Source organism: Myiozetetes cayanensis, unplaced genomic scaffold, assembly GCF_022539395.1.
Source record: "Myiozetetes cayanensis isolate MyiCay16 unplaced genomic scaffold, myiCay2020 scf1, whole genome shotgun sequence".
Classification (NCBI taxonomy): domain Eukaryota; kingdom Metazoa; phylum Chordata; class Aves; order Passeriformes; family Tyrannidae; genus Myiozetetes; species Myiozetetes cayanensis.
The window spans coordinates 34,818,944-34,838,553 of NW_026086604.1; the positions used below are offsets into that span (position 1 = coordinate 34,818,944).

Below are 19,610 nucleotides of genomic sequence, written 5' to 3' on the forward strand. Positions count from 1 at the left end.
AGAATTTCTTCTTCATACTGAGGTGGAATTTCTGTGCATCAGTTTCTGCCCATTGCGGCTTATCTTATTGGTTGGCACCACCAAGAAGAGCCTGACACTCTCCTGTTAGATATTTATACACACTGATAAGGTCCCGTCTCATTCGTCTCTTTTTGAGGCTGAACATGCTCAGCTCCTTCAACCTTTCCTTGTAAGAGAGATGTTCCAGTCCCTTAATCATCTTTGTTGCCCTCTGCTGGACCCGCTCCAGGAGCTCTGTGTCCCTCCTGTGCTGAGGAGCTCAGAACTGGGCACAGCACTCCAGATGGGTCCTGCTGCTGGCACATGTGGCCCCGCTACCTCTCCCACGGCACCCTGGGGCAGGGCTGTAAGTGGAGTCCAGCTTGGGCTGGAGTCCAGAACCCTGGGTAGCTATGCCCTCCAGCCAGCTGAGCTCATGGATGGCAGGATTACCTGCTCGTAACCCTTATCCTACCACCCGTGCCCATTTTGCTCTACTGCTGGCCAGCGCTTGGAAGTCTGTGCTTCGGCATGAGTTTAGTGGGAGAAAAAACAATGCTTCGTTAAGCGTGGGATTTTTATTTAGCTGCTTTCAGTTCTGTTGTTAATGAATTACACAGGCCTTAATCAGTATAGGGGCTTTCTGTAGCAGCCATCAGTAAAATCCAAGACTGCTTCAACAATGCCACAGGGGAGAATTAAGCATTTATAAACTCAAGTCTGAAAAGATAGCGTTGCAGTTCATATGCTGCTTAGTGTTTGGAGGAGACAATGCCTTAAATCCAACACAATTGTGTAGCTGTCAACGCAGTGGGAAGGGGCATCCCTCAAGACCTTCAGTCCAAGTTCCTTTTGAAACTTTGTATGTGTGTGTTTTTTCTTCACAAAGTAAAGTGGTTTGGTTTGGTTTAGCAATTGCACAATGGGTTCTTGGGAAAGCAACAGTTCTGGATGAAGTCATTTTATAGTTGCAAATAATTTCTTAACATTGTCAAAAAGTAAAATTATACTGGAAGTTACCCAGAGTTGGTGTAGGTGTGGCTTATAGGGTGTTTCTTTATTCCACTGCAGTGAAGTTTGTAATTTTGACAACCATCCATCAAGAAACACCCTGGAGTACAGAGGAAAGCAAGAAGGATGATATAAATCTGGATCTGGAAAATAGGTTCTAAAAGGAAAGATTGAAAGAAATGGCTTTGGTTAGGCCAAGACTGAAAAGAATGAGGCTAGGATATGATAGGAAGAAAGTCATCGAATATTTTTTATGCATTTCAAACAAGACAAAATATCATGGGTTTAAACTGCAGCTGGCAAGGTTAAAGTTGATCTTCTTTTATGACACCTGGATCAAGTAGTTAACCTTTAGTAGATCTGCAAAGCTAACTTTGGATAAGACTCATCTTAAACACTATCCATAAGTAATACTGCACTCCCGCCTCTAGCACCACAGTTTCAAAGGAGGTGGAACCTTTAGATTCAGTCTTTCAAATCATAAATCTTTCCCTTTTTTCCAGTTCTCCTAATTCATAGGCAGCTATGGTATGAGGGGATTTTCACTTCTTGGTGAAGGATTATAGTTTATATACAAAAAATAGAGCTTGAGTAGACAGAACAAAAGTGAGAGTGAGTCAAACAGAGCACAAACACTTTAGTAGAAGGAGTTCCTGCATTAGATAGTCTCCTTACCGATAAGCTAGGCATTCCTTTCTGCCTTCAGTTTGTTGGGGTTTTTTGTTTGTTTTTCTGGCATCTTCTATCCTTATTTCATTTAACCACAGTGAAATAACTCTTCAACTTTGTAATGCATTTTGGTGTGGTGATGATAATGCCTCGAGAACTGTGGGTTCTAGTCTGTTCCTAGTGATTAGAGAATTCAGATTTCAGCATTTCTTAGGTCATGGGGACTTCCAGCCATGAGTACATCCCACAAAGTTACATGCTGAGGGCAGCATTGAAAATTCCAGTTTTGATCTTAGAGACCTAATACTCAACAAGAATCTACCACAGAAGTCCATTTAGAGAATCTGGGCCAGTGAAACATCAGGTTTTAAACCACCTGTTTCATAGCACCTTGCCATTTCTCAAGATTATTTCCTGTGATCTAGGAAATGTGGCTTTTTAACCCTCTAGTTTTGGAATCATAAAATGATATTAAACGACCATGTTTGAAGTGGTTTTGACCCTCCTGATTAGACAAGTCTGGAAAGAATGCAGTCAAGAACTTTGAAAACAGGCATCAGGAAAGGAGAACTCAAATTTATTACTTGTTTAACATATCATTGGTTTTGACCCAAGGCCATTAATTTTATGAGGGTGACAGTTGTTTTATAATATTTGGGGGTTTAAATGTTGTTCTTTTCATAGAAGTACTATATTGCCTTTGGGATAGTGCTGGCCACTACTGACTTAATAACATCTATTTAGTTAAATATGCAATGTAATAGGGAAGAAATAAAAGCACTAGGAATTTTTTATTCGGTTTATAATGGTTGCTGTAATTTGTATGACATAAATTCATTGTGCTGCAAATATTTCCAGTTTTTGATAATGTTGGTGTCTGCACTGTGAAATGATTCTACATTGTTCCTCCTTATCTATACCATTAGGAATGTGGTAGAGTGAAAATTATCCTTAAAGAAAGTGCAAGTTCAGCAGGATTCCAGTCTGCATTGCAAGCTTAGGCTCAAATAAACCTTTTTGATGGGGAATAATGCAAGCCTCTGAGGACTCACTGGAATGCTCTGTGGCAATTAGTTCTGTAATATTATAGTTCAAGTTCCGGTCTTATGTGGCTCTAGAGACTTTGGAAATATATACGGTTCATTTTTCAAAATGCTTTTAGGTCTAGTTTTTATCCCCTCTAATTTTCCATTGTCCGGTAGTTACATTCAGGAACGTTATTTGTGATCTGAGCTGTGATAAATTGATTCCACCACCCTTTGCCATCAGATTATCATATCGAAGATCTGCATCGTCCACGTGTGTGACTTGAAGCATTGGTGCCAGTGGAGCTGTTTCTAAGCCAGTTTGCTTGCAGTTTTCTGAATTGACTTAATTGGGCAGGGAGAGGCAACCAACAGTAACATTCTCGTCAGGACTCCATTTCCTCGAGGTTGTTTGAAGTGCATATCAAACAGACATGTGCTCATGACCCCAGAAAGGTCTTGGAGCCCTTCTAGAAATATATCTCTAGACTACAACAGAGCTCAGGAGGATGACACTTCCCTGTGTTTAACCATGAAATCAATAGGTCCTTATCAAAGTCTTCCCTGTTACATTCAACAAAACCTTTTGGATTTTTCCATTACTGCTTTTAGCATAGTGGTTGTGCCAACTTACTGGCAAGTTTAAAGGGCAAAAGGATGACTGTGTTTACCCTTCTGAGATACCTTTTTCCCTTCAGCTTCACTGGACAAAACCAGGAAAAGAATATACGTACTTTTTAAAAATTAGGAAAACTTTAGGGTAAAAATTTCTTTGAAAGTGATTGAGATTGCGGACGCAAGTCCTGAATTGCTCAGCAAATGCAGTGAAGATTCTTTTCTTAACCATTAAAATGGAAAAAAATACCATGATTTTCTCATACTTCTCTGAGGCTCTCACTGAATTGTAAAAGAGGTGCTTTTTCAAGTCTTGTCTACACATAGAAAGTGCCCCCAAGAACCTTAAAACCTAATATTAGACAACAGACAAACTGTAAATAGCCTCCTGCCTCTGCTTCTCAGTGTAGTCTAACAGCTCAAAAGGATTATGAAAACACTTGTTAAATAAGTTGAAAATAGATGCTACTAGTGTTCTTCTGTTTCTACTGTCTCCAAATATATATATATATATATATAAACATCATTGCATCAAGATCTAGTGTTGGTGATAGACCTTCTCCAAGCAGTAAGCTGGACTAGGTGGCTTTCAGATGTCCCCACTAACCAATATTTTTATTGTTATCTGTGATAGAATCTGTGAATTATTCATGAGACAAAGTCAAAGCTCAGATGTTGGTGACTGCTGATGAACATGCCTTCCAGAATGTCCCAATTATTAGCACATCTCCAGCTGCCCCCTGGTATTAGCTGGAGTCAAGAGTCTGGGATGCCCAACTTCATCTGGCATGAAGGAGCATTGTGTTAATGAAAGTCCTCAAAAAGTGGATATAAATGAGTGAAAAACAGAGCTCAGCTATGGATAAATAAACAGTTTCACTCTGTGTGTGTGAGATTTAATAGTTCTGAGCTATTAAATATAGGCATATATATCATATATAATTTATTCAGTCGTTATTACACAGCTACACGTTCTGCACTCAGTGTGAAATTCAATTGTATGCTGAAGTCCAGGGCAGGTCCTAGATTCCAGCAAGCATTCTTTTCCAAAATTTGAACAGTTCTGAATGTACAGTATCATCTACATAACAGGGATTTTCAAAATATGCAACAGGCATTCTGGAAAGTACACTGATCATGAAAGAGTGATAAAATTACGTGGCATGTTAATGTTGTTGATGCACTTTTTGGGAATGAGGAAGTACAAGCTTGCACTTAGGAAAGAGTTTGAAGGAGATCATTGTATGAAAGGACTGCAAAATTGTAAGATAGACTGTAAATAGTCATAGAACAAAATTATAATTGATGGACAATTAAGTAGGATGTAATAGCTCAAAGCTAACACTGGGACAGAGTTAAGCAGCTAAATTAGTGTATGGTATCTTTAAAAAAGAGATTACTGTGTTTAACCAACAATGATTTCACCTCCTAGATACTTTGATTTTATTTCCCTTGTTATGCAACGTGTTATTTTTGGAGGGCTCCATTATCTGGGAGCATGAGGTAAGACAGAAGCTTTTCACACTGGCAAGCTCTTGTCCAAAGAGATCCTAATGTACGGTATCAGTATATTTGATACCAGTGTGTGCTGTCTATTTGACTCAAGGGAGCATGGAGCCATATTTCAGTAGGCTGGGTCCACAACAATGATTAATTACTGACAGATCTTCTCTGATCAGTTCTTATGAAAGACGGTCTTAAAAATTATATGTGTATACTCTTTATTTCTTCCTACTCTCTGTGAAACCCTCTTGTCCTTCAACCTATTTTTAAATTTAAATTTCATTCATATTTTGTTTAAAACTAATGTCCTTGCTGTGTTTGCTCCTAATGACATAGAGCAATCTCCTTTTTGGTGTACAACGTTGCTCATCATAACTGCACATTTGAGGCTTGGCCCTGCCATTGTCCTGACTGCAGTCTGGAGGGTACACTAACACTGTGCTACAGAAGATTCCCAGTGGACATCATTTGTATAGCTAGGTTACTTCTGGTCTGCATCATACTGCTGTTCAGACTGTACTTTTCCCAGTCCATTAGCAAACAGTGCATGGCCTTTTCCCACCTGTTTCAAATTATTTCATATGCCAGGCCAGAAAAAGCATGGAGCTGTTGTACAGACGCTGCTCAGATACTGCACAGTTTGTCCAAGTATTTTTAGGTGACCTGTAGTAAGAAAAGCTTCTTTAGTTCCATTTAGCCTGTGGCATTTTTACTCCAGCACAGCTGCTTATATGTTTCATTCCTATCTCAAGATCTGCCTTGGATGAGCTGTAGCTAGATATACACAAAATAAGCATTTTAAGAGTCTCACATGGTAACCTTCCTGCCTGAGAATATGCACTGAATGCTATTCTCTAATTTTAACTTTATAATTTTCCTGGTGTTTAAGAGAAAATGTCATGAACTGGGCTCTGTAATTATTTCAAAGAGAAACCATGTGATTCCTACCTCAGACATTAGATGCAAGAATAATCTTTTTAATTAAAATGAAGTTTACTGTATCAAAAAGACCTGGTGTGCATTTGCTGAGATTGTCATCTATTCCACAAATTTGCTTTGGCACTATTTCAGAAAAAAAGGATTAAATAGATTATGGAACGGGTACATGATTTTACCACCAAATTAATGATTTTCTATTCACTATGGTGAAAAATACCTATAAGCCTTTCTGAAGTCATATTCCGCATCTGACTGTGGCATTTTGACTCCTGCACTTTTTGTCTATTTCATTAGATCAGTGAAGCATTTTTACTGCCTGGCTCTTCGTGTCACAGGAGTCCCCTATTTCTCTTTTTTTACCTAAAACCTTTTACTACTTTTGTATTCAGAAATGGCAGAAGATCATCTCCTTTTGCCAGTATTCTGTGTTTTTAATTCTTGCTCAAGAAGTCCTGCAACTTTTCAGTAGAATGAGGGGTTTGGCTCTGCTCCCAGCATCCATACAACGTCCCATTCCATTAATCTGATTTCTGAACTTGGAAAACATTCATCAATTTTATAAGCTTACAAAACTTTCTAAAATCCTTCTATCACTGATGCTTACATTTTTTTCCTAGATGCTTTTTGCTAAGTAGTTAATTAGTGGTTAGATTCAAAAGTTGTATAGCATAATGGAGGTGTTAGCTGCTAACCAGGAGAGGAACTGGAAGGTTATCTCCAGCACTAGCACCAAGCTCGCTTGCTCTGACAGATCCGGAGAGAATTAAAGTAATCCCTCTCCCAAACCCTGTGCCTCTGTCTAGATCTTGATGTCTACAGAGGTATGTCTATGCAAGATGAGTCCTCTGTTAAAGTTCTTAAACCATTTATATAAGGAGAGGATGATGTCAAAATTCATTATTTGAGTGGTGAATGTCTACAACACCCATCTAATCTCTGTTGTGCTCCATAGAATTTACTGAAATTTAAATCAGTGTGATGTTCTTCCTATCAGAAGCAGTATTTTTCAGGTCATACTTTTATATGTTGGGTTATTTCTCCACACTTCTTTTTTCCTCAGAAATGTTGCACTCTTATATTACACCCCCACCAAGTAAGGGTGTAATAAGGCAGTAAGTGAAGAATTGTGTTCCTGAAAGGCATTTGCCTTAGAAGTATCTACAATAATTATTCTTTCTTTCTGGCTGTGTTATGTTCCTCTGCTAAATTATATGCTTATTTTATACATATCATTTTATATTATCACTTATTGCATCATGCATAATTATGTCGATTTTATTGTCACTTTTGTTTACTTAAGAACTGTTTTAATGTTCAGAATGACCATTTTAGAATTAAACTTTTTTACAATGAACTATGGTAAATTTGTTCTTGGATGGCATACTGCATGTATCTCCTTAAAACCATTTACTGTGTGGGGTGCTGAAATCTTGTTAAGATATTCTGACCTGGATACAAGCCAGGGTTTCAGAGTCCTTGGAAGCACTTTTTTGACTGGTCAAAAAGGTTACTAGTTTTCTCTCTGTGTACTTTGAGTGCCATGGTCTCTCACTGAACAAAAAACCAGGAGTAAGGTGTAAGTCCATTCTACCTGAGCAATGCAAGAGGATAAATTCAACCCTGTTATCGGTGTACAGTGTCAGTGGAACTTTGGCCATAGACACAAGGCTGAATTTGACTCTCAAAAATATAGAAGCTGCAGAAGGCAGCCGGTGTTAGTTCTGCGTTGCTAAACCATCACAAGAGTTCACCTTTGCAAGCACAAAATCCAGCCAACCACCCTTTTATCATTGTGATAATAAAAGGAATTAATCACCAAAGGATGATAGAATGTAGTTTATTTTTCTATTTGACTATTCTCTTGACCATAGTATGTGGGAGAAGGAAAACTATGAATCAGAATATCTGATATTTTGTATTCAGTCATGCCTTCCTGTAAAATAGCAAGTTAAATCTAGGCTGTGAGTTTGATGTAAAATGGGTAAAAAATACTTTCAATTTACAAAAGGTAGTACTAAGACATTTCTTTTTCTAAATATAGATTAATTGAATAAATAAATATAAAATACAGCTGATGTAACTAATTATATGATGGAATCAATAATCCATTGGCTGTCATGAATCCGTTTTTATTTTAACAGCCCGTCAAAGAGATATATACAATCCTTTCTATATCCTTATATTTCACTCCAGACATAGAAGCTGTCCATTTTTTTAAGGCTTTTCATTAATCCATGTAATCAAGCGTCTGATCGTCTGCTGGATCAACACCATTAATTCTAGTCCACTCAAAAGTGTCTCCAGGGAAGAGAACTCAGGATTATTTTTTTCTGAGCAGTGGTTTCTGCTTTCAGTTATTTTACTAATTTCTCTTTGCCTGCTGCTGTTTTGATCTTTCCATTTTCTTACTTTTTTGATCAATAACTGCATCTCATAAATGGTCCTGCTGATTCTGGCACAACAATGCTTTCTCTTACTGCTGACACTTCACAGTATTTTTTCTATTTTATATTTTAGTTGCCTGCTCATGGTCATCTTTATTCCCTATTTTTAATAGGATGGTCTACACTGGCTAACTCCCTAATTAGACAAGGCACAAGTACTCAGGTGCTCAAGGTTTGGTGCCAATCCTCAGTCAGGGCAAACTCAGTTTACTTTATGCTGATCACCCATCACTTAAAAGATCTCAATATTTTATTGTTTCCAGTCAGATCTCAGTTTCTCACAACACTCAGTCTGAAGTCTTGCTGAAAAACGCTCTTCATAGGTAATATTTAATGTATGGATTATACGCATGATGCAATACTCAGATCCAATATAGAATTTAAAATAAGTGACCAACTCTCATACTTAAATCAACAAAAAATAATAGAGGTATTAATAAATTTACTGTATTGATTCGTGTTAAATTATTTTTATTTTAGGAGATTGCTGAGATAGGAGGCCTATCAAGTGTCTCTTAGATTAATGTACTACATTTTTTAAATTATATGCTTACATAATTATATAGCTACATTTTACTGACTAGTGAACAGGATTAGAAATGTCTTCTTTGATTAGTTAAATGACGTCTCGGTCTTGTTTTCATTTAAAGGCAGAAGTTAATTTTTCTTTACTTAGGGAATTCTAATCATTAAAGCACATACGTCTCTTAATGTTTTGGGCCTAACAAGTTGGGAAAAGAATGTCCTGTGCTGAAGCTCAGTTTGAGACAAATTTTGTGCATACTCAACAGTATTTTTTCACTTTTTTAATTTTCTATTTTTCAGATCTGTTGTGACTTGCTACTAACAAGCAATCAAATAGCAAGATTTACAGGAGGGAGACTAACAGCTGCCATTCCTACCTTCAAAAGGAAAAAATATTTTGCCAATTGCTTATTTTTTGTAAGTTTTAAATAGATCCACTAGGTGGTGCTTGAAATAAGCTACCCCGGTGTGACTTGCTCATGGCTGCTAAGCCCACCTCAGAAATCCAGGTGTAGCTGGAAGTCATTGTGACTGAGAAATATTAACCTGTACTTAATTAGTCAACACTCTAACAGCAATATTCTGGGCAGCACAAATGAGTTTGCTATCCAAGTGCTTGGGTTCCTCCTTTTCTATTTCAGAAGTAAAACAAGATATTCACCATTACTGGAGATGTACTGCTCTCCATTATAAATTTAAGTTATTCTTCACCTCTGGTACTCTCAGACCTCTGGTACTCTCAGAACAGATAATTTCCCATTAGTGTCTTTGGCATCTGAAGGAAAACTTTATATCCAGACTCAAAGTGATTTAAATAAAGACAAAGCCTGGCACTACCTAATTGCTTCATCAGTCCCAAAAAAAGGTTTAACTTCCAGTAAGGAATAAAAGAAGACTGTAATGGTGTTACTGCATATGGCCACGGGAAGGGGCAGGAAGGCCCCTACGGCCAGTTATGCAGGTATGAATTATGGACACGGTGCCAAATTCCTTGTGGAGTCCCAGGGTTGTTTTCCTGAGTTATTCTTTAGCCATTTGCTGTGTAATCACTCATCCCGATGTAAACCAACTTCTCTGGAGCTTTAAAAGAAGCCCAGCTGCCACAGACTTCTTGGTCAGCTACGCACCAATCAGTTGCCCAGTAATTGCCCCGCCTTTCAATCTGACACTGAAAGCTTCTGGCATAATTATTTGTTCCTGACATTGCTTCTCTATCAAAGAGGGGTTAGTCCTGTCAAACTGCTGCCAAGTGCCCGATGGGAGCTCTGAATCCCACCCAGCTGCTAGGAGAAGCTGTGACACCCTTAGCCCTCAGGCCACCTCCAGGTGCCTCTGCTTTTGTCTTGAGGGTGAAACCAGGCTTCACTCATGTGTTTTTGAGGGAAGTGCCCTTCAGGAGGCATTTCTCTGTTTGCAGTTTTCTTTGCAGATTTCCAGAAGAACAAACGCCTTCAACTCATGGCAAGAAGAGGAGAAGAAGAGGGAGGAAACAGGATGAACTTTTTCCTATCCTTTTTACTTGCCTGTGCTCAGGTGCTCAGGCAGGTGGCTGAGGGCAGCTGCCTGGGCTGTACCCATGCAGTGCTGACTCTTGCACCACCCATTCAAGTCTTGCCTGAGAAGTAGGCTGGCAAAAGTGAGACCTGTGAGACAGTTCTGATTATTGGGACAGGTCTAGAAGGGCTTCAGGTTTGGGACGAGTGAACTGAAGAACTGAAGTGGCAGAGCCCAGTGGGAAAGTCAGGGTAATACTGAGAGCTGGGCAGGAACTGGAAGTGCTGAACTAGCAGCTATTGAAGGTTAGGAAAATCAAAGTAACTCCAGCTGAAATAGTTTAAGAGACACAAGAAAAATTAAGAGTAAGCCAGGCTTCTCTTTTTCACAGAAAAGATGTGTAAAATTACTATTGAGGCAGGGTATGAAGGAGAAGCATGTGTGAATTGCCAATGGAGGAGACTCTAGAGAGTCTATTATAAAAGCCACTAAAGTGTGCACATGTGAACCTGGATAATATAGACTTAGTTGTTGGTAAGTGTACTGCAGACAAATTTAATCTGTCATTTAGGTGTAGTGAAAAGTCTGTTTTGCTCACGGCCAAAGCACAAAGGCTCTTTTTGCCACAAGGTTGGGAAGCAGAGTAAGGTATATGAACTAGGATGATTGTAATGAGAAGCTAGCCTTTCACCTTTAGTATGTCTGTATCAGGCCAGGTATTTTTTGTCTATGAAGAAACAGCCTAAGGATATTAAAGAAAGGATCTTAAAGAAAATAAAGGATTTAGATCACTGGAAAGCTATAGAGAAGAAATTAGTCAGAAACTCAGCATTTTGTGCAAAGGTTATTTATAGGACTTGAAAAAAGAGGCTTAATCATCTGCCTTGCATCTTGGAATAATGCTGATATCCATAATCTGAAGTATGCAAATTAGAAAATATTAGTGCAGCCTTCAATTAGTATGAACTTCATTGTTTAAAGGCCTCCTTCTTCTCTTTTTATTAGTTATTGTAGGTCTGAAATGGATATAAAAGTTTTATATTTATACTACTTTCTTTCTTCAGTTTGTTGTTGCAGCTAAAGTTTAACATCAGTTTTAGTTTTGTAGCTGAGTGTCTTCATTTTTCAAAATACTAAATTGCCAAAAATCAAAGTCTGTCTTCTAAACCAGAAGTCACAGTTGGATAGATCAGGTAGTTGATTTTATTCTTTATTTAGCTCATTTATTAAGTTGGAGGGGGTAATAACCTAGTTATTTTTTTGCTGCTTCTGTTTCATTTTCATGTGAAGAGGCTCGTAAAATCTTTGTTCGTGACCATGTGAGTCTGCCACATAGGCGGGGTGAGAACTGTAGGTGGTCATCTCAGCAGAGAGCCAAGAAAGAAGCCCTTGGCTCTGTGAGCCCTCAAAGTAGATGGGGAGCTACTCCCTGTGCCAGGCTCTGGATAGAGAGTCTTGAAATCTAGATGCAGAAGGAACATGCTCTGATCTCTACACTTTAACATTGCACTTATTGTTATGATCTTTAATGTTATTTGAAAAGAGAGAATTCACTTTCAAGAGCTGAAAATAGGTCACTTTGGTAGGACCTCAGCTGGGAATGGGAAAGAGTTAATTTCTGTTTCACTGGCATAAGGTTGTATATGTTTTCATTTGTTTAAACAAGGGATTTAATAACTATTTCTTGTAAAAAGAACTAAAACCAATTTATTAAGTTTCAGGATCAAAATAAGACTATATGGCTTTTTTTAGTATTTAATGCTAAGATAAGACAAATGATTTTTGATTTCTTCAGTTAGTCTGTAAATTTTGTGATGCAAATTAAATAGAAAAGTTCACATTAAGTAAGGATTTTTTTTCTCCTGCCATGTTGTGAAATTGCTATTAGTTTTAAACCAGGCCTAATTAATTCTTGGTATGAGTCTACGTAACTGAGTGATTTCAGTGTTTTAGAAACATTTTCTGAGGTGACCTGTAAGACAGAAAATGGAAAGTTTACAATGAAGTCAGTCTGAGGACAAAGGTACAGAAATATCCTTTGATTGAAAGCCTGGCCACGCAGTCTTTGCAAAGGGGAAGAGAAGTAAGTTCTTTGCTTTGCTTGCTAAAAGCTAGGGAAATAGCAGGTAAAGATGTCCTGAAAGTGTGGTTTCTGTAGTTTTTCAGCAGGCTCTCTCATAGAATTAAGATGTTAAAGAGAACTAATCATGATGCTTGCTATGAATTAAACACTGAATATGTAAGGAAAACAAAAAAAACAAGCAAACAAAAAACTGGAGTGAATGACTGTTTTTCCAAACAGAAGGAGGTTAGTAACAGACCATACCAGGGAACTGCATTAAGACCATATTACTTTTGTTTGGAAGCAAAACTTTTTACCCACTTAGTCTAAAAATAGGCTAAAACGAGATGGAAATAACTCTGTTAGAAATCAAAGACGAGATATCTTACCCCTTTACAATAGGACAGAGATGACTAATAAGAATTCCAAGGTAGAGTACAGTATGTGCTCTGTTTGTGCTTGTATTGCCTTCAGATACATATCATGTACCATTTAATTCTATGCAATTGGTCATGCTCTTTTAGGATTGTCATATCCACTTCTCACTTCCAAAACATATATCATTGGCAACTAAAATACTAGTATGTCTTCCTGGCTTCCTCTGATGGATGATTAGCCAAGAGTCTCACCTTCACAGCCTAACCCTTTCCTGCCTCCTCCTCACTGCTGTGGCAGATGTAATCTCTCTGGCTGTCATTTTGGCTATGCCTGAACATCTATCAGGTTTCTCTGTACCTTCATCCTTAGATCACACCTCCTTTTAAATAACTCACTTTGTATAATGTGACCAGGATAGAATTCTCTTTGTCTACTCACAAAACTGAAGTTCTCATTCATCTTATGGTTCTGTCATTTCTTGAGACCTCTTTCTGCTCTTGTCAAATTCAGTCTTGCCCTTGTCACACTTACCAACAAGGCTGCTATAAAAATTGCTTTTTGTGCACATCTGAAATTGTTAGCTTTCTGTGTTTTTCCATATACTCTTATTTCTCTGTCACATCAAACCTAAGATGCTTATCCTTAAATCAAACACTTTTTACTGTTTCCTTCTAACCTATGGCATCAGCTTTTCTTTCACTGTGAGTTAGAATTAGGTGCAGGCCACCATCTGCCCTCACTACTGGGAAAAGTTCCACAAAATAAGTCTTTCAGTCCCTCCTTGAAGCTCTTGCCTAGACCATTTGTAGTCTTCTCAAGACCTGGGATGCAGACATGCAATAATTTAGTCTTATTATTTTGACCAGTAATGGTTCCTCTGTTTTCTCATCTTCTGTCTAGCTCTGTCTTTTTATGTCTCTTTTATATGTAGGTGTAGGCTGCTCGAGGCCAGGGACCAACTTGTTCTGCATCTGCACAGAACCTCAGAGAACAGAGTAACCTCAACCATAGCAGTTGTACCATCAATGCATGCATAGTATTCATCTTGCATGTTTTTTTTGAATAACAGATATCTTTCTGGATTAATCACATCATGGAACTACCTTCTCAGTCCTTCTGCACACGTCTTCTATTTAATTTCACAGATATTATACAGAGTTTCCCTGCCAGGACAGCCAAAAGGACATCACAGGGAAGCACTGTTTCAGTGCCTAAGAATAGCTCTGTCCTCTGACTACCTTCATGCACTAAAAGAAGGTAAAACATTGACAGAAGATAGAAATGGCTCTCGTACATTTCCTTCAATGGTGCTGCAATAGAGGCTATCAATATGACTAGTATTGGCAATATAGACAGCATTCTTTTCTAGTTGAATTCACTGAGAAAAACAGTAAAGAAAATCAAGAATAAAAATACCTAATTTGTTTATTAACTTTTCTGAATCAGTGAATACCCAGTGATTACCAACCTGGATTAAAGTTTATGTCTTATTGAAGAACTCAAATATTGTTTCACTTGACAGGCAAGGGTCTAGGTAAGCAGGATTTCCCTGAAGCTAGCAAGAAATGTTGATGCAATATGGTTATTTATTAGCTTTGGTTTTACTTTTAGAGAGATGGGCAAATAATGCCCTAGTGCTTAGAATTTAAATGGGTCAAACTATTTGTACGGCTTAGACTCTGCTCAGTGCCTTTATAAGTTCCTAGAGATAAGCTTCTCAATAGACACAATTTTGAGAAGTCCTTTATCCTCCTTTGGTACTTTGTGCCAATTTAAGCACTTTTGAAAATCAAGCTATTCATTTAGGTTTTGCAGTAAAACTACTCAGAACCATTTCTTTGCAGAAGATATTCCTCATTTAAACTCAAAGCTTTCCCAGAGAACAACCAGTCTGCTTGCACAGAGATCTGCCCAATTTTGATTGAACTGTTTTCTTGAAATGTCTGATGTTGATGGTCTAGTCACTGGAAGTGCAGTACCCAAAGGTCCATCTAACACCTTAAATCCAAATCCAAATATCTTGACTCAGAATCTCTCAGAGGTTTTTGTTTTTATAACATAAAATAAAAGCAAATTTTGTAATCTTGGAATGCAGTAAATGGATGGTTGTCCTCTGTACAGATTTATTCACATCCCTAGCTTAAACTGGTTATTTGAAAAACATTAAAAGGTCTTTGTTCTCAGTTTAAAGAAAGAGCAATTTTAAACTAATTTGTCCTTTTCTGAAAAAGCAACTTCCCTTGGAGAAAAAATACTGATAGTGAGATGTTGGTCCCACTGATGAAATCTACTTTCCCTTTGACTAGGAGAAATTAGTTTTGATAGTGAGGCATACCAGTTTTACTTTAACAATACCAAGCAGACACAGGTATCACATCTGTACTTCTAGTCACTCTGCTCTCTTTCATCTGCAATCCTTCTGGCAAATAGTTACCAGCCAGAATTTGCTCACAGAGAGCATCAGTATGCCTTATCTACCAAGACATATGGCTCTTTGCTGCACACCTTGCATGTAGAAGTAATGCAAACCAAATGAAATCCTGCCTTGACTGTGCCTTTGCAAAATTTTCCTTGGTGGTCTCCTCTGACATACTATGTGTTTTAACTGGCTGTAGAAAATGGGACATCTCTTACCCAATATTTGGTTTTATTTATTTGTCTGGATCAATGTGAAACATTTTTTCAGTGTTGACTATTTGGTGCCAATGTAAACTTTGTTTTCCCCTGACATTTTTACCAATGTGTGAACTAAGGCACCTAATGTTGTAACTTTATATTTTTTAAGATTTTCAGGTATTATCATTGCTCTTATGTAAGCGTTATAAAATTATAGACTCTTCAAAATCAGTGCCAAAACTCCTATCGTCTACCATTTTAAATACAGCAAGTGGGATTAAGGCTACTCCGGTGATACAGCAAATCCTATTAAAGTCATTAGACTTCTAATGTTACTTAAGTTTCTAATTCTCCTTTAATGCGAGTTAAGATGAGGTGCATAAATAAATTTACCGCTCTGGGGCTTAGGAACTTTTGAAAATCCCACCCACCAACATACAATCTACAGATTTTCATGTGATTTAGAGATCTGATTTCTCAAGGAAATAAGTGTGGTTATGTTGCCTGTCCCCCCTCTCTCTCTCTGACCTGTCTCTCTGTTGTAAAACTTTTGAACCTGAGAGCTGATGTTGACTACATTTGACAGAAAGGCAAGAGCCCAAAGGTATTAAGTCATTACAAAGCATAATGATTGGAGAAAGGCAAGCTGCAGCATAATCTCAGCTGTCCTCACTTCTCTCTTGTCCGCACAGTCTTGCAGGTCAGCACACGTATTGGTCACAGCCAGCACAGCACCACTGTCTCTGTCAGGCAGAGGATCTTAGCTCCAGCAACAATCCACACAGAGAAGGCAGTAGACACTATTCTGATGAGGATGGTGAGGGAACTTGAAACACTTGTCCACTGGAAACCGGGCCACATTTCATCATCTAAAACTTGTCACTAGCTAACTTGCCATTGCCAACAGTGAACAGTAACTTCTCAACATAGCTGGAAAAATGCCCCTGAAAACCACACATTTCCTCTGAAATAACAGCAACAGATTTTATTTAAATTGTTCTCTGGACCTTCACAACTTTGCTGTCTTGCAAAGGGCAAAACCATTTAACGTGTTCCAGTGGAGCAGCAGCTGTACTGAAGAACTGACATTGGTGCCTACTCTACAGAAGGTTCTCCAATCTACACTGGCTCTGTGACATGCCACCAGCAGGAGATGCACTATCATCCAGTCATCGTTCACAATGGATATCACTTCTCATCCCCCAGGTTACCTCATCTTGATCACAGGTGATCAGGCAGCAGGACACGTACCGTGTCAGGACAACTGGAAGTCTATCTACAGGCTGTGGCTCTAACTTGACATCTCACACTTGGGCTCTTTTGTAAATGAAATACTGATGCCCAGGCCCATGAAGCTTTATGTCTTCAAGGCAGTAGACAATACTTTTCCATGCTCAATGAAAAGTACATTAGGAAACTCAGTAGAAGTGATTGACTTTCAGCTGGAAACAGAGAAGCTGGTGTTAAATGAAATTAAGTAGTCAATGGCTCATCTTAAAAATTTGTGTTGAGACAGTACCCATTGGAGGCAGCACAGAACAGTTTTTAATCCAGTATGTGGAACAAGAATTAGGATAGAAGAGTAGCTGTTTTCTCACCTACTCAAAAGAGTATTTGTAAAGAATATTTTCTAAAGAGTTTAAGGCAGTGATGTGTCTGTCTGGACTCAAGCAGTTTCTTTTCCTGTAAAGACACAGCATTTATTGATTTTTTTTTAATTATCTAAATCATGACAAGGTTAATTTTTTTCATTTGCTTGGAATAAAAGCCAGTACAATACATTCTTGTCCCCCTTACAAACCTGTTCAGCAGTAGGGATGCGGTCTGGTAAATACCATGTACCAGTGATGGTACATGAGTACATGAAAAGATGTGAGGGCTAAAGTTTTTATTTCAGTTCAAGTGTGATGTAAACAATGCATAGATTGTGCATAGCAGTTTGTTACAGAAGCTTGATTCTAGTCATAGCACCTATGTTTTGGCAGTCCAAAGCTTGTCTAGATGAGAAGATGGACATTGTTTCAAACAGAATGGTGGTTTGGTCACATCTAATTGACTTGATGTATCTTAGAACTGCTTGTTCAGATATCTACTAACAGACTGATTAGCAGCATTATTAAAAAAAAAAAAAAAGTCTGTGTTTCACAACATAAACATATTTTGGAAAAAAAAGAAATTACAATACCGCATTTTCTTCACTGTAATTTTAGATATGGTTTGTTGTCTGTTTATTGTAAGAATTGATCCATACAGCCATATTCTTGTATAGTATTCCAACAGTATCAGTTGTAGCAGACCTCATATTAACACATATGTCAGTGTTTTCCAGAAATAAAAGCTTCTCTTTTCCATATAACTTAGGAAGAATGACTGTGTTGCATGTCTCTCATTCTTTTACAATGTAATATGCTGGATTCCCTTCTATTTAGAAACAGAATGACAGCTGCATAAATTCATCAAGACAGATGATTTATTTAAAGTATAGGTAAAATAAAATTTAAATCCTCATAAAGAAATGTTTGCATTTATCTTGAGGAGGTATATAGAATTACAATAGCCATAAAAATAAAAGAAGAAGAAAATGTGCCAGCTTATCTGGTATGGAAGTGAAAGATAACTATATATGCTTAGTTGTTATATTTCTGCATGCATACATGTTCATGGTGCACTTCGATGTTTGGGTTTTTTTTAATTTTGCAGGTGCCCTTTTCAATATTAAATTTTTATTTACTGGCTTCAGCTTGTAAATGTTTTTACCAATGTCTCAATCTATGTTATTCTCACTTGAAAGCCATGAAGTAGGTCTGACTCTGTTTTACTGTGAATCTTTAAACTTCCAGATTTCTGGAAGGTGAGTGTCTTCAAAGGTTCACAACCTCTGCTGAACAAAGTTTACCATATATAATTAATTCCCTGGAAATTGATTTTTGTAGTGCCATCTTATTTGCCAGACATATATTTTTTTTTCTTTTTTTTTGATATATTCTAGTGCAGAATTCCAGTGCAGGACTCCAAGATAGCCACATCCTGAGAGCACAGACTCAACACCTAACCCCTTACAGGTAAAACTCCATTTAAAATCATCTTTTTAGGCAAAAATTTGAGTCAGGACACTGAACACTGCTTCTGTGCCAGGACTTGCATTTATTACTCTGTGTATCCTGCTATGTAGCCTAAACAGGAATAAAAAGAGAACAGGATGAAGTAGCCGCAGAGTGGGATCAAATGCAGTTCAAGGCAGCAGAGAACCACACCTTGAAACAACACACTTTGAGTACTTGGCATTAAAGGTAAAGGAAAGAGAAACTTGCTACAGCAAATCATAAGCCACAGACTGCTACATTGCAGGCAGAAATCATATGCTGGAATGCACACAGGAAAGAGAAGGCGTGTGATTGCACAAGTATTCACCCTATTGATTCTGCTTGCAGGTTTTGCTCACAGCTTTTCTGTGAGCCCCAGCAACCTGAGTTAGCATCTTTTACCATCTGTATGCTTATACAGTGGAAATGTTGACAAGCTGCAAAAGCAGCAAAAAATTGTGAGCAGAGGTCCCAGGGAGGGACACTATTGCCAGCCAGACCAAACACACTGTCACAGACCGAAGTTGTGAAACACACAGATGCAGGGAATAATGAGAATTTTATTGAAGAGTTGTTGTGTTTGCTAGTTTGAGAGGTTTTTTGGCTCCTCCTCACCACCTCACCAGTTAACAGAGTTAATTTGGATAAATTTCAGCTGGAAATGAGTGATAGGTAGAAAACTGTGAAAGGTGAAAATGAAGGCTGAAGTACTTTATTAAATACACAGCCAATGGGTAAATCCTTCCCCATATGTATGGGCGCAGATTAAATTTAAAGGGGGAAGACATGAGAGTTAAGGAACCTACAAGTCTTTCCTGTCTTTAAACACATACAGCGTGCTGCTTATTCTCACAGCTACAGGACAGACCTGGGTCTACCAAGTACTTATTGCTTCCATAATATGCTCAGACTTCAAGGGCATGTCCATAAATCTGGCAGTAAATAAACAGATGATTCATACTCTTCCTACGGCAAGACAGCAGGATCAAAGTCTTTCTCCTTCATCACTTGCATAGTCCTTGAGTTACTCTGCCAGTTCCTGGCCATGAGTGTTTTTCATTATTTCATCATACACCAAGGATTGCAGTGTCTTACAGAGCAAACTAGATTTAAGTGGAAACTTGGGCTGTGCTTGTACTACACTCCTTTCTTAAAATTTCTTTTATACCCAGATAGTTTTGTAAATAGTCTATTGTGCTGTAAAATTAAAGCCAAGTTCTCTGCCATGTACCTACCACTGTCTGCT

The 19,610-nt window shown here is 38.0% G+C and overlaps 1 protein-coding gene across 1 annotated transcript in view; it reads left to right on the forward strand.

Moving 5' to 3' along the window:
- LOC126647092 (aspartyl/asparaginyl beta-hydroxylase-like) overlaps positions 1 to 19,610 on the forward strand; it is a 724,697-nt gene that overhangs the window by 148,365 nt on the left and 556,722 nt on the right. The gene's annotated exons all lie outside the window — the stretch shown is intronic.